Below are 16,057 nucleotides of genomic sequence, written 5' to 3'. Positions count from 1 at the left end.
TTTATTTGTACGTATATGGTTGGTGAAACTCCACCTTCATGCTTTGTGAGAACAGAATAATAATAATTTAGTACAGTAATTAATATGTAATCAAATTAAATGCTGAGATAAAAGTCTGCCGGGATGTCTGTCATCCGTTATCACATGCACGCATGCGCGCGCGCACGCACGCACGCACGCACGCACGCACGCACGCACGCACGCACACACACACACACACACACACACACACACACACACACACACACACACACACACACACACACACACACAGATGCTGTCTCCCAGATTTGAGTTCCTCAAACAACCTCCTAAGGATGGTCAGATCAAACCTCAAACTCACACAGCTTACATAAAAGACCTTAACAATGAAAAGTTATCAAAAGCGTGAGTTTACAGAAAACAGAGTGACTGCGTCGAAGCGTTAAACTTCCATGTTTCACCGCCAAACAGGAAGTGAAAATAGCTGATCTACAAGATCTAGTTTTCCTTCTTTTCTATCTAACCTTTGAGCTGATTGCTATACAGACGTTTGGTTGATCTCATTGGACTCAGATCAGTCTTGTCCTTCATTGGTTCAACTTGGCTCCACCCCCTTATATTTGACCTGCTTCTCGTAGCCACTTGTGAGTGGCCTTATTGTATTCAGTTTAGAGTCCTTGTTCTTCATTAGTGTTACTTATACCTGCCCCCTTTTCTGATTGGTTAAAGTTTATGAAAATCATCAGACATAGTTTCCAAAAATTAAACCCTGTCATGGTTTTTCATAATAAAACGTACAAACATATATGTTTTCATAAATAAAAGCCCCAAACACAAGTAAAACTTTCAAACATTGTGTGATCATGATTTTACATGCATTCATTCTGATAATGCATTCTGTCTTTGTCTTTAAATGATTAAAAACCAAACTATTATACTGGTTCTATTGAAGATAATTACACTTTGTGTAAATTAAGACTGTTTATATGAAAATGTGAAGATTACAATACAATGAAGTCCATTTGGAGTGAATGTTCACAGGGCTGTTTATTTATCTTGGTTTAACCCATTAAGACCTGAGGACAATTCTACATGTCTTCTAAATCCTGCAGAGGTTTATAAAAACACATATTTCTATGATGTTTATTCAAAGATTTGCACACATTTTCATGATTTAAAAAAAAAATAGCAGATCTACAAGCGCGGCACTCGGTGCCGTGCTATGAGCTTGTAGATATGAGCTTGTAGATCTGCTATTTTTGAATAGCTAAAGCACATGCATGCATTTAGCGAATGACTGTACGTTTGAGACTGTGTTGATTGACTTAACAACTTAACTGTTTGTTTCTAACTTGTCTAGGTAATATATGTTCGCATGTTCACGTTTTAATTTCATTGTTTTTTTTTACAGCCAAACCCAAAGCAGTGACAGCATCTGGCCCAGGTGAGTGCAGTTTAAAGCAAATTAATGCATTAATGCAAATTAGTGAGTAAAAAAAAAGTACAAAAGTATTGGCTCAATGGTCATATGACATCAAAATTAAAATTTTTAATGAAATGTTATTTTTTATTTATATTTTTTTATGTTTCCTGACCTCAATTATAAAAACTTTTTTGGCTAAAGTTCTCAGAATATGGACCCCAGGGTTCAAGTGGTTAACATAGAAAAGGAGAAAAAAAGGTTTCTATCACACAAAGATTTGGAGGACCCCCTGTAGTAACTCTGGACCCCCTGTTGAAGACCCTGTAGTAGAGGAAAAACTGACAACATTTGCCTCTGAGATGTAGTGGAGTAGAAGTAAAAGTATTGGAAATTGGAAATACTCAAGTAGCCTAAAAAGTACAAGTACCTCAAAATTGTACTCAAGTATGACTGCACCATACAGAATGAGGTGGGAGGGCTGAGGCGATGATTGACATGAGACAGACCATGAAAGTCCCTGAACTACGCCATCTCTGGTGTGATTAGGTATAACTAGGTATCTTTGCTATTCAAAAGCCCACTAGTGTGGGGATTTAAGGGGATCAAATGCTAATTTCGTGCAATTTTGACTTAAAGCGCAAAATTTTGCACAGATGTAGCCCAGGGCTTGCTCTAATGATTTAGCTAGGGCGCCCGAGTCTGCGACCTTCGGGGTCGCCACAGCGGCCAAATCAAGTTGGGCTCCCATTGACTTTCTATACAGGAGGAAAATACCCAGATTTTCTTTTTTTTTCAGGGTATTTAAGGAGGATCTGAGGGGTCTAACTAGGGGTTTGTCATGATGCTGAATCCATTGCAGGCATTTATTTTGCACAAAAAACATTCAGTGGGCTAGAAATGGCCTCAGAAAACAATACGCGCATGGGTGAGTATTCATGTTAGTCGGAGGCCTTAGGTTTTTTTTTCTCGTGCTAATCAGTCTAAAAGTGCAAAATTTTGCACAGATGTAGCTCAGGGCATGCTCTAATGATTTAGCTAGGGCGCCCGAGTCTGCGACATTCGGGGTCGCCACAGCGGCCAAATCAAGTTGGGCTCCCATCGACTTTAGTGATGAAAAGTGATGAGTCATCACTTTTCAGAGTTTTGTGGGTGCTGTGGTGACCCCGAAGGTCGCCGACTCGGGCACCCTAGCTAAATCATTAGAGCATGCCCTGAGCTACATCTGTGCAAAACTTTGCACTTTTAGACTGATTAGCACGAGAAAGAAACCCCTAAGGCCTCCGACTAACATGAATACTCACCCATACGTGTATTGTTTTCTGAGGCCATTTCTAGCCCACGGAATGTTTTTTGTGCAAAACAAATGCCTGCAATGGATTCAGCATCATGACAAACCCCTAGTTAGACCCCTCAGATCCTCCTTAAATACCCAGAAAAAAATATTTTTCTGGGTATTTTCCTCCTGTATAGAAAGTCAATGGGAGCCCAACTTGATTTGGCCGCTGTGGCGACCCCGAAGGTCGCAGACTCGGGCGCCCTAGCTAAATCATTAGAGCAAGCCCTGGGCTACATCTGTGCAAAATTTCGCGCTTTAAGTCAAAATTGCACGAAATTAGCATTTGCTCCCCTTAAATCCCCACACTACACAGAACACAGAGAGATACGGTATCTTCCTATGCAAACTTCTTCTAATAAAGTGTAATCAATCAAACATCACCCTGCAGTCCAAACAGGGTCTTATAAATGATCACCTCCTTTTACATCAGGTGAAAATTGCATCATTTATTAATGCATTTAGCTACGACTGTGTTTGACACTGTGTTGATTGACTTAACAACTTAACTTGTCTAGGTAATATTAGCTCACATGTTGGTTTTTTAATTTCTTTTTAATGTGGGTTTATTTTATTTTTACAGCCAAACCCAAAGCAGTGACAGCATCGGTCCCAGGTGAGTGCAGTTTAAAGTCAGTCGACTCTTATGTACTGAAATACTTTTTAAACAAAGCTGATAACAGAGTCAACATCAGCGGCTAAAACTAAACACAAATAGCACAGAATAATATTAAACTTACGGAGGAATTAAAATAACAAACATGGAGACAGGAGACGTGACTTCTCTTTTACACAGCCTTCACTGGACTGCCCTCACTCACTGTGAGGCATTTTCAGGGACGTGCTGGGCCCCTGATTCAGCCCGGGAAAGAGAGTTGGAGAGGCCCTCATTGCGCGCTATAGAGAGAGATCTCTCTCCATAGCACTGCTGCTACTCAAAGATTTGTAACAAAGTGACAAACCAGCGGGCCAATTACATGAGTTATATTTTGTGTTGTCGGGTGGAAACCTTGTACGTCCAAAACCGTTTGTTTTGTATTTATCATTTTGAAAGTGATTTAAACTAGTGAAAACAGGTGATCTACAAGCACACAACTGTGCTTTAGTCGGGGAGCGCAGGGAAATAAAAGGACCGTTTGGTTCAGATTCTCGCAAATTCGCCAAATTTGGCACAGATGTTGTCCATACCATACTTAATCATTTAAAGATGGGTGCCAAGATGGGCGCCCCATGGTACTGCCATATTGTGCATTCCAATATGGCTGCCACCCGAAAAAAACCCCGAAAAGGCCTAGAATCATAAATGATACCACTTTTTAGGGGTTTTCTGGGTCGTAGAATCTGATTCTGGTGTTATTTCAATGATTTGAGGTCAAGATTACCCCTCAAGGTCAAGTTTACTCATCAAAGTTAGTAAAATCCCGGGTAAAATCCAGTATTTCTAGTGCGCCATGCCAGATTTTTTTTAAATTATTACCCTTATCATTATTTATCTGAAATAATGTTTTGCCCTTTAACCTATTTTCAAACTTGTCTGTCAGAGACAAGGGAGGAGTCAAACAGTAACAACATGTGATGTGTTTTCTGAATCAGCCTGCCAGTAAAACAAGGTGAAGGTGTAGCCTAATGTTGCTGAGGCTGTACTGGTGATTCATGGTGCACTGCCAATGACGAGTTATGTCATTCTCGTTTTGGCCACTAGATGGTGCTCTACCATAAGTTATGAAGCCATGTGCTTCAAGTTTCTCTCATGTCACTTTATGAGCTCAAACAGACCACCTACACAGAGTATTGTGAGAGTATAATGGGCCCACCTGAGTCATTTGATATGTGGGATCAACGTTCACAAACTGTTCCCCAGTTCAAGTTCTGGTCAACCATAATGAAGCTGGAGCTGCTGATGTGTCGCTTTGTGCAGTCCCTGCGGGAAGGGGACTTTCCACTATATGTGCAAGCATGTGACGAACTCTGCGGCTGGTTTCACGCCCTGGACCACACAAACTACGCATGCTGGCTGCCAGTCCATGTCCGTGACATGGTCCAGATAGCTGATAAACACCCTCAAGTACATGCTGAATTCATGAAGGGCAACTTTGTTGTGCAGAAATCAGCTAGAAAGTTCAGCCTCATGGCCAAGGACCAAGCGCATGAGCAGTCCAACAAAAGCCTCCAGGTGCATGGCGGAGCCGTTGGACTCTATGAGAATCCTGAAGCCCTTACACTGTTTATGCTGGCTGGACCTGATTGCACACGGATAGTTGAGGAGTTTGAGGCCATCAATGACCCACCAACGTCATCCACTGCTCATCATGAGGAAGGACATAACTTGCAATTAAAGTTTCGCAAGGATGTACTATCGTTCATCGATGTTGTACAGCAGCTAGGCAACCCCTTCCTTTCTACAAGTCAGGAGCTTATTGCACTCGATACACAGAATGTCATGGATCCGGCAGTTGTTGCTTCTTTATCTCAAATCCATAAAGCCGGCCAGACCCTTCACGCAGCATATGTCAAGGAAAGATTGGAAATGGCTTCAGTACCAGTATCTGATGCCATCAAGCGGAAAAACTTGCTAACGTTCGCCAACCGAACTGGCCCCAAGAAAAAAGGTACAAAGGACAGTGGCATACAGAAGCAGAACATGGTTTTAATCACACAACTATTCCTTTCACTCCAGTCACGTCCCAATGCTGACATGACAGACTTCTTTCAGTTCGAAAATCAGAGAGAGACACCGAGTCTGGCGGACAGAGGGTCTCTGCGATCTGGGACAAAATCTGACATTCTTCAATGCCTCAATGCTAGCACAGGCCGTGCAGCTTCTGCCAAACAAGCTACCGTTGTGGTGTTGGATATGGCAGCAGTCATCCACATGGTGCGCCCCACAACAGCAAAGACATTCAGCGAGTATGTCTTGCTCAACATTATACCATTTCTGGAGGCCCAAATGACAGCTAGTACCCAGCTTTGAGACGCTTTGAGACCGTGCTCTCCAACATGCCTTGTGATGTCACAAAACTTCAGCAGTGCAACCATTCCGAGGCAGACACCAGGATCCTCCAGCATCTGGCACACGCAGCAGAGCAGGGTCATACAACAGCCTATGTTCGCACCGTAGACAGCGATGTCGTCATTTTGGCAATCCGTTTTTTCGAGACCCTTGGCCTAACGGAGCTCTGGGTGGGTTTTGGTACTTTTCGGAAATATCGTGACATACCATTCCATACCATCTACTCTGATCTCGGTCCATCAAAGTCCTTGGCACTACCCCTCTTCCACAGCTTAACAGGGTGTGACACAACTTCACAGTTTCTCGGATGTGGCAAGAAGACAGCTTGGGCAGCCTGGAGAAGCATACCAGACCTCACCAACACACTAGTGGCTCTCACACACACCCCTGACCTCTTCAGTCTTGAGTCTGTGCATATGCAGAACATTGAACGTTTCGTCGTGCTCATGTACAGCAAGGGGTGTGGTGCAGCTGGTGTCAATGAGGCCAGACATCGCCTCTTCACCACTGGAAGTAAATCACTGGAAACCATCCCACCTACCCCAGCTGCACTGTTCCAGCATGTCAAGTGAGCGCTACTGCAGGCAAGTTTCTTCTGGAATCAGGCAACTTCGGTCCAGCAGGAAATTCCTGACTTCAGCGAGTGGGGCTGGCACAAAGATGGCAATGGCACATGGCAACCACTGTGGACCACTCTTAGCGATGCATCAGCAGCATATGACATTCGCTGCGGCTGCCTCAAGGGATGCATGGGAAAGTGCAAATGCAACCGTATCGGTGTCCGATGCACAATACTCTGCAAATGCGAAGGTGGGTGCCTTAACAACGGAGACGACAGCCAGTAATAGGGATGTGAAGAAAAGAAAAATCGAAAATCAACTCATGCTCACAATTTTTCTTAAGTTTTTCACCAAAAAATGTTTTAATCGCTTGTTCAAAAACGTTATAAGCGTTAATGTTTTCCAAATGTGAGAGGACCGGTGTGTGTGTGTCTGTGACTCTGTGTCGGGGACGAGTGAATGTCTGTGTTGTGATTTTATTGGCACATATACTGTATCGGTTTTAATTGAAATTTGAAGTTTTAATCGAAATTAGTTTGTTTATATTAAATAATCAACTGTTTTGACTATTGTTTTGAATTGTGAAACATTGCTACATTATACAAGTATAGCTTATAATGAGAAAAAAACTTTTTGGGGGTAGAATCTGGCGTGGTGCACCAGAAATACTGGATTTTACCCCAATATTACCTTTATATACTAACTTTGATGAGTAAACTTGACCTTGAGGGGTAATCTTGACCTCAAATCGTTGAAATAACACCAGAATCAGATTCTACAACCCAGAAAACCCCTAGAAAGTGGTATCATTTATGATTCTAGGCCTTTTCGTTTTTTTTCGGGTGGCAGCCATATTGGAATGTGCAATATGGCAGTACCATGGGGCGCCCATCTTGGCACCCATCTTTAAATGATTAAGTATGGTATGGACAACATCTGTGCCAAATTTGGCGAATTTGCGAGAATCTGAACCAAAATATCCCTGCGCTCCCCGACTACTTGTAGATCTGCTGTTTTCACTACTTTTGTGCGACGGCCTTGTATGATGAAGCAGGGCTTTGCTTTGCGAAAAAATTTACACATTTGAAACTTGGAGATACAAGGTTTCTGCCCGACAGTGACGATTTACTTTGTTGGTCGCCTAGCCCCCAAAATGGAACAAAGGCAGACATTTTATTTTAATTGCTTTCCTAATGGCCGGCCTGGACCGGCTGGGAATGAACCGGCCGTTCGGGAGTTGTCCTGCTTTTCCCAATGGCCAGCACGTCCCTGCATGGGCATTTTATTGAACACATCAGAGCAATGCAAGCCCACTCACAGGTGGCTCACATAAAGGTCATCATCACTTCAATAATCAGTCAGTGTTAAGACTCAGTTGTGTTTGAACCCAAATGCAACCACTCAGGAGACAGGAAAACGAGTTAATGCCTTGCAAGGCGTTTTAATGTCCAAAAAAACACAAAGAACTGAAAATAAGTATAGATATAAATATATATATATATAAGTCTACACAGATATACATATACAACAGTGCCACAACAGTATCTGTATATGTGTAGACGTTATATGATATAATACTATACTTTACTAATAAACAGGTATGGATATATATATATATCTACATGAATACACATACAATACAATAGGAACGCACATGTACCGTATTTGTATAAATGCAGATATTATAGAATATAAACCATACTTAGGAGGAAGTCCAAAAGAGAAGTCAGAGTCCAAGCATGTGGTCGGTGAACAAACAATCCAGAGGAGGTGAGGCAGGCCAGGAATGACACTGCAGAGAAACGGAATCAGGTTATACTTTGGGAAGATCTGGCGCTGAGCTGTGTGCCGGCCAGACTCTTGAAGCCTCTGGTGATGATTGGGGAGTGGGAACAGGTGTGTGGACCCATCTTCAGAGGTCCTCTGTGGTGTGATTTGGCTCCCTCTCTTGGCCCAGACAAGTGTAGAGAGCTCTCAACACATAGTGAAGGTGAAACCGTAACAGGACCCCCCCTCCAAGGATCGCCACCTGGCGATTGACGGGGAACGCCGGCGTGCGCCCGGCGTTGCGCCTTCGGGCGGGAGGGAACCCGGGCAGGAGAACACTCAGCCTGGGCGGAGGTCAGGGCGGGCTGGAGGCAACAGACCTGGCAGGCGGCGCTCCAGCTGAGTATGCGCCCAGAACTCCAGCAGACGTGGGGGGTGTGAAGCTCCAACCAAGGTCTGCCCAGGATGAACGGAGTGTCCGGAGAGTGAATGATGTAGGGGCGGATGCTCTCCACATGGTCTCCTGAGACGGTGAGGGTGAGGGGCTGGGTACGGTGTGTGACAAGGCCCATCGTGCGACCATTCAGAGCGAAGGCGGAGAGAGGCCTCTGGAGCGCAGAGACAGGGAGTCCCACCTTCTGAGCATACTGGAGGTCGACAAAGCTCTCATCGGCCCCGGAGTCGATAAGAGCTGGTATGGTGAGTGACTGTCCCTCCCAGGAGAGAGTGACAGGGAATCTGGCAACACTGGTGCGGGGCTGGGAAGTAGTGATACGACTCACCCGAAAACCCCGAGTGGGTGAAACTACGCCCCCTGGCGCCCAGGAAGAGAACATCTTGGGGTGCAGAATGGGACAGGAGCGTACAGTGTGCTTTGAGCTGGCGCAATACCTACAGAGCCCGTGTAGCCTGCGGTGCTCGCGCTCAGCCGGAGATAAAGGACCCCTGGGAGTCACATGGATGCGGCCCACACGCACTCGGCCCACCTCCATAGGCTCAGCGTCAGCAGTAGAGTCCGAGACGAGCATCTCAGAAGAACGAAGGGGACTGGTACTCAGAATGGGGGTCAACTGGGAGGAGCGTTGAAGCGACTGTGCCCTGGACTTCTTGCGCTCACGGAGACGTTCGTCGACATCAATGGCGAGAGTGATGAGCGTATTGAGGTCAGTGGGCTTATCCCTAACTAGCTCGTCCCTCAGTGCCTCCGTGAGGCCCTCACGAAAAATGCAGCGCAGCGTGGAATCCGCCCATCCAGTGCTGGCTGCGAGTGTGCGAAACTCGATCGCATAAGTGGCAACTGTGCGGGAGCCCTGCTTGATGTGGAGTAGCCGTGAGCCTGCATCCTGACCAGCGAAGGGATGGTCAAACACCCTCTTGAACTCTTCCTCGAAGTTGGCGTAGTTGTTTCGTGACCCCGGGTTGGAGCACAAGAATGACTGGACCCAACGAAGAGCATCACCGGAGGTATGCGTGGCAATGTAGGCTACCCTGGCTGCGTCAGTGGAGAACATGCTGGGCTGCAGGTCAAAAACAAAATTGCACTGCAACATGAACCCCCGAAAGTCTGCAAACGCCCCGTCATAGGGCTTGGGGCTGGCAAGGTTAGGTTCCCGGACAGGCTGGGCGACAGGCCCAGGAGCGGCTGGTGGAACCGAAAGTGGAACTGCGGCCACCAGAGCAGCCAACTGGGCGGACATGTCCTGCATATGCTTTAGTAGGGCATGCTGTTCGCTGGCCACTTGGTGCAGCTGTAGAGATTGGGTCTGCTGCTCACTGGAAACCCCCTGCATCATAGCAGAGGCCTCCTGAAGAAGGCGGGCGTGGTCAGCGAGCACCTTGTCCTGACGTTGGATGGCATTACGGACAGGGTCAGGGAGAGGCCCAGGCGAAGAGGCCCGTGGTGGAGCCTGGCCTCCTGAGGGTGCTGGGTTCATAATGGCCAGATCTTCTGTTAAGACTCAGTTGTGTTTGAACCCAAATGCAACCACTCAGGAGACAGGAAAACGAGTTAATGCCTTGCAAGGCGTTTTAATGTCCAAAAAAACACAAAGAACTGAAAATAAGTATAGATATAAATATATATATATATAAGTCTACACAGATATACATATACAACAGTGCCACAACAGTATCTGTATATGTGTAGACGTTATATGATATAATACTATACTTTACTAATAAACAGGTATGGATATATATATATATCTACATGAATACACATACAATACAATAGGAACGCACATGTACCGTATTTGTATAAATGCAGATATTATAGAATATAAACCATACTTAGGAGGAAGTCCAAAAGAGAAGTCAGAGTCCAAGCATGTGGTCGGTGAACAAACAATCCAGAGGAGGTGAGGCAGGCCAGGAATGACACTGCAGAGAAACGGAATCAGGTTATACTTTGGGAAGATCTGGCGCTGAGCTGTGTGCCGGCCAGACTCTTGAAGCCTCTGGTGATGATTGGGGAGTGGGAACAGGTGTGTGGACCCATCTTCAGAGGTCCTCTGTGGTGTGATTTGGCTCCCTCTCTTGGCCCAGACAAGTGTAGAGAGCTCTCAACACATAGTGAAGGTGAAACCGTAACAGTCAGTCCACATTAAGTTGGCCAGATAAAGTGTCCATTTAGTAAATAGAAAAGATAATATATAATTACAAATAAAGATAGCACAATGTGAGAGCATAACTCAACAAAAGCTTTAAACTATCTGTTGTATCTGTTTGAGCGTACAAAGTACTCAACTCCAGTACTTGAGTCAAAGTAATTATACTCCTGTCAAATATTACTTAACTACAAGTGAAAGATTTTCCTGAAATCTTCAAAAAGAGTGAAAATAGCAGATGGGCAGACACTATGGGCAGAAATGAAAGTTCTTCTGGTGGAGAAGTCTACTGTGGGCATCAACGCCCTTGAAATGTGGGCAAAAATGAGTGAAACTGCGGTACCAAACATTGTGTGATCATGATTTTACATGCATTCATTCTGATAATGCATTCTGTCTTTGGGTGCTTTCGGAAACCCGCACCGGGTGTGTGCTCAGTGTAGTGAGTGCAGTGGGCGTGACGTTGGAGAGTGCGTTCAGTGTGGCTTATTTACGAACGACCAGTTTTAAGAGTCAGCTGTGCGCTTTTTCACTCTGAACTCTGAAGGTAAACTTTCTGAAAAGCAGCAGTTGCTAAGTATGCTAACGTAACGTTGATATTGAAAGGAGATGTAATTCATAGCATTGGCATACCTGCTGTTAGTTTACACGTTAATGCTTGTGAAACTATCAAGCCCAAACGACCAATTAAGCTGGAAATGCTGCATTTTGCGGTAATTTCCTCCATTGTCCACAGCTGAGAAGCGTTTGAAACATGGCAATGAAAACCAACCAATCAGAACACCGCACTGCCGCACCACACCGTCAAACCCCATGTTCTGAGTAGGGTCGTTCAGTGCGTGCACTCAACACACTGGTGCGCCACGCACTGGATTTCCGAACGACAACGCACCAAGTGCACCGAATAAACAAACGACAAGATGGCACACCAGTGCGTTGAGTGCGCATTTCCGAACGCACCCAGAGTCTTTAAATAGTTAAAGAACAAACTATTATACTGGTTCTATTGAACATAATTCCACTTTGTGTAAATTAATATTATGGACTAAAGATTACAGTACAATGAAGTCCATGTATTTATCTTGGTTTAACCCATTAAGACCTGAGGCCAATTCTACAAATGTCTTCTAAATCCAGCTGAGGTTTATAAAACACATATTTCTATGATGAATAATAAGATTTGCACACATTTTCATGATAAAAAAAAAAATAGCAGATCTACAAGCTCATAGCGCGGCACTCGGTGCCGTGCTATGAGCTTGTAGATATGAGCTTGTAGATCTGCTATTTTTGAATAGCTAAAGCACATCTTTTATTAATGCATTTAGCGAATTACTATGTTTGACACTGTGTTGATTGACTTAACAACTTAACTGTTTGTTTCTAACTTGTCTAGGTAATATATTATGTTCGCATGTTCACATTTTAATTTCATTTGAATGTGTTTTTTTTTTTTTTTTCTTTTTTAGCCAAACCCAAAGCAGTGACAGCATCTGGCCCAGGTGAGTGCAGTTTAAAGCAAATTAATGCATTAAGCAAATTAGTGAGTTAAAGAAAAGTACAAAAGTATTGGCTCAATGGTCATACGACATCAAAATTACATTTTTAAAATCTTATTTTTTTTATTTTTTTTTATGTTTCCTGACCTCAATGGACGAGTACCGGGAGCTCCGCCCCACCTTTCCCTCCACGTTACTGCTTTGAAGTCCGACATTCCTCACTCAGTCATTCAACAACACTGTCAGCACGATGGAGGAGAATGTCACACACAGACACACTGCATGTCGCGTTTTGGACCCAGAGCCTCGAAATCTCTTCCAAATCCGTCAACAAGACCTGGCATGAAATTAGAAAAATATGTAGGCCTATTAAAACAAAGCAGCAGAGAATACAGAAGTTCTCTGCTGGATTCAGAGCCGTTTTACACTGACTCGGAAAGATTTAAATATGAATACACTGTATTGGCTAAATGGCTCATGACTATAACATCAACACCTTATTTGTTATGTTAAATAGCTACTGATTATCCCCCTTGGGATAATAAAGATATCTCTCTATCTATATATCTATTAAGTGGCCTGCCTAACATAAACCATAAGCATACTACCATCATCATTATCAGCACAGACTTTATTTGTTTAGATCGATTCATGCCATTATAATGATTAGTGTTATTGACCTGGGCGGAATATGAGTTACTTTCATCAAGTCATATGAACTGAGAAAATATGTGTAGGCTACTCATTTATACCAACACAAACATTCTATGTGTTTATATGAAGAAGCACCAAGGAATAGGCTACTTCATCTGATATAAAGCAACTTATCACTGACTGGACTGGACAGTTGTGTACATAAGGTAAGAAAGACAACAAATAAATATAATAAATATACCTACCAGTGAATTTGACGCGGCGTGTTAATGTATTTATTTGATCTGTGATGATGGTGTTTAAACAGCCTATAGCGACGAATGAGGTAGGCAGTATCCTACTCTGTCTATTTCTCTTATTTCACAACAACCAGAATAAACTGCATCAAATGTAGGCTAGGCCTACATGTTTCTTATCATGTCGATTGCTTATAAATGATATCTCTGGCGTTAAAACGTCTCGATTCCGAAAAGTTTTAGCCGCAGCGAGTCGCAAATACAGCCAAGGGTGTCGTCGCACCAAATTCTGGGCCCTGGGTACAAGGATTCACTGCGGGCCCACATGAATGTTCTTCATCTGGGGATTTCAAAAATAGCAGATATACAAGCTCGCAGCGCGGCACTCTCGAGTTTATATAATCTGCTATTTTTCAATAGCTAACGTATAAAATAATTAAGGCCCTTCCACCTTGGGCCTTAGTAACTCAGTCCCTCTCCCCCCTCTTGTGACGCACCTGCACGCATCCTGTTGCATGTCAGAAAAAATACACTTCGCGTTGTTCATTCATCATTAGGCTACTTTATCAGCAGCTATTTTACATAACAAATAAGGTGTTGTAGTCATGGTCAATGGCCTTTTAGCCAACACAGTGTATTCATATTTAAATCGGCTTTTTTATATAAAAAACGGCGATCTGTGGTCCAACAGACAGGGGCTTCCTCCCTTTTTTTCCCCAAATATTCCTCTGCGGTTTTGTTCCATAGTTTTGTTCCATTAGCCGTGTAGGCTACTACACCTTCCTCCAACGCATGCCAGGAAGAGATTTCGAAGCTCTGGGTCCAACACTGAATTAGTATTTAATGTGTAAAATGTGTGTACAATCCGCCGTATTTCCCATTGAAGTGAATGAAGCCAATAGCGGCGCGCTGTGATAGTGGCGGAGGCAGCTTTTGGAGGGGGCGGAGCCGGTACTCGTCCATTACAAAATATTTTTGCTAAAGTTCTCAGAATATGGACCCCAGGGTTCAAGTGGTTAATATAGAAGAGGATAAAAAAAAGGTTTCTATCACACAAAGATTTGGAGGACCCCCTGTAGTAACTCTGGACCCCCTAGGGGTCCCGGACCCCCTGTTGAAGACCCCTGTAGTAGAGGAAAAACTGACAACATTTTTCTCTGAGATGTAATGGAGTAGAAGTAAAAGTATTGGAAATTGGAAATACTCAAGTAGCCTAAAGTACAAGTACCTCAGAATTGTACTCAAGTATGACTGCACCATACAGAATGAGGGGTGTTTGGAGAAGGTGGGAGGGCTGAGGCGATGACTGACATGAGACAGACCATGAAAGTCCCTGAACTACGCCATCTCTGGTGTGATTAGGTATAACTAGGTATCTTTTCTATTCAAAAGCCCACAGAACACAGAGAGATACGGTATCTTCCTATGCAAACTTCTAATAATAAAGTGTAGTCAATCAAACATCACCCTGCAGTCCAAACAGGGTCTTATAAATGATCACCTCCTTTTTACATCAGGTGAAGATTACATCCTTTATTAATACATTTAGCTACGACTGTGTTTGACACTGTGTTGATTGACTTAACAACTTAACTGTTTGTTTTTAAAGTTGTACCATGTAACTTTTTTTATAAAACAAATCTTAAAATTGTCCTAACTGTTAAATCGCTAAAGTTTTAGAACACCCACTCCGTTATTTTCAGCTTCTGAAGCCTTCTCTTTATATGTTTTCTATGATCCTGGCCGTGGACCGGATTTCGCGCAAAATTGACGTAATCTGCATCATCTGTATACGTTGTGTATACGTTGCCCAATCACATCGCCGATCATGCACACATGGTACACTACCGGCCAATCACAGCGCATCTTGAAGTGGGGTCGCCATATTTGTAGTCGCCCGTGTGTCTCTTTACTCAAAAGGTAATCTCGCCTACCAGGCAGGGTGAAGTAGTCCGTTTCTCCGGAATGCCTGAACGCACAGGAACCAGGGACCCCTCCAAAGATAGCTCTCGGCGTTGTGGAGGCAGACGCGGGGGTGTGAAGGTACCAAAAACGGGCGAAAGACGCGAACGCGACCGCGGTTTGCTATAGGGCTACTGACCACTAGTTGAGAATCTTACACAGTATAGCTTTAACTAGTCTAGGTAATATTAGCTCACATGTTGGTTTTTTAATTTCTTTTTAATGTGGTTTTATTTTTTTTACAGCCAAACCCAAAGCAGTGGCAGCATCGGTCCCAGGTGAGTGCAGTTTAAAGTCAGTCGACTCTTATGTACTGAAATACTTTTTTAAACAAAGCTGATAACAGAGTCAACATCAGCGGCTAAAACGAAACACAAATAGCACAGAATAATATTAAACTTACGGAGGAATTAAAATAACAAACATGGAGACAGGAGACGTAACTTCTCTTTTACACAGCCTTCCCTGGACTGCCCTCACTCTCTGTGAGGCATTTTCAGGGACGTGCTGGGCCCCTGATTCAGCCCGGGAAAAAGAGTTGGAGAGGCCCTCATTGCGCGCTATAGAAGAGATCTCTCTCCATAGCACTGCTGCTACTCAAAGATTTGTGACAAAGTGACAAGCCAGCGGGCCAATTACATGAGTTATATTTTGTGTTGTTGGGTGGAAACCTTGTATGTCCAAAACCGTGATCTACAAGCACACAACGCCTCGCGGTAGATCTGCTGTTTTCACTACTTTTGTGTGATGGCCTTGTATGATGAAGCAGGGCTTTGCTTTGCGAAAAAATTTACACATTTGAAACTTGGAGATACGAGGTTTCTGCCCGACAGTGACGATTTACTTTGTTGGCCACCTAGCCCCCAAAATGGAACAAAGGCAAACATTTTATTTTAATTGCTTTCCTAATGGCCGGCCTGGACCGGCTGGGAATGAACCGGCCGTTCGGGAATTGTCCCGCTTTTCCCAATGGCCAGCACGTCCCTGCATGGGCATTTTATTGAACACATCAGAGCAATGCAAGC

This window comes from Nannobrachium achirus, assembly GCF_963921795.1.
Source record: "Nannobrachium achirus genome assembly, chromosome: 20".
In the NCBI taxonomy this organism is placed as follows: domain Eukaryota; kingdom Metazoa; phylum Chordata; class Actinopteri; order Myctophiformes; family Myctophidae; genus Nannobrachium; species Nannobrachium achirus.
This window is presented reverse-complemented; position numbering follows the sequence as displayed.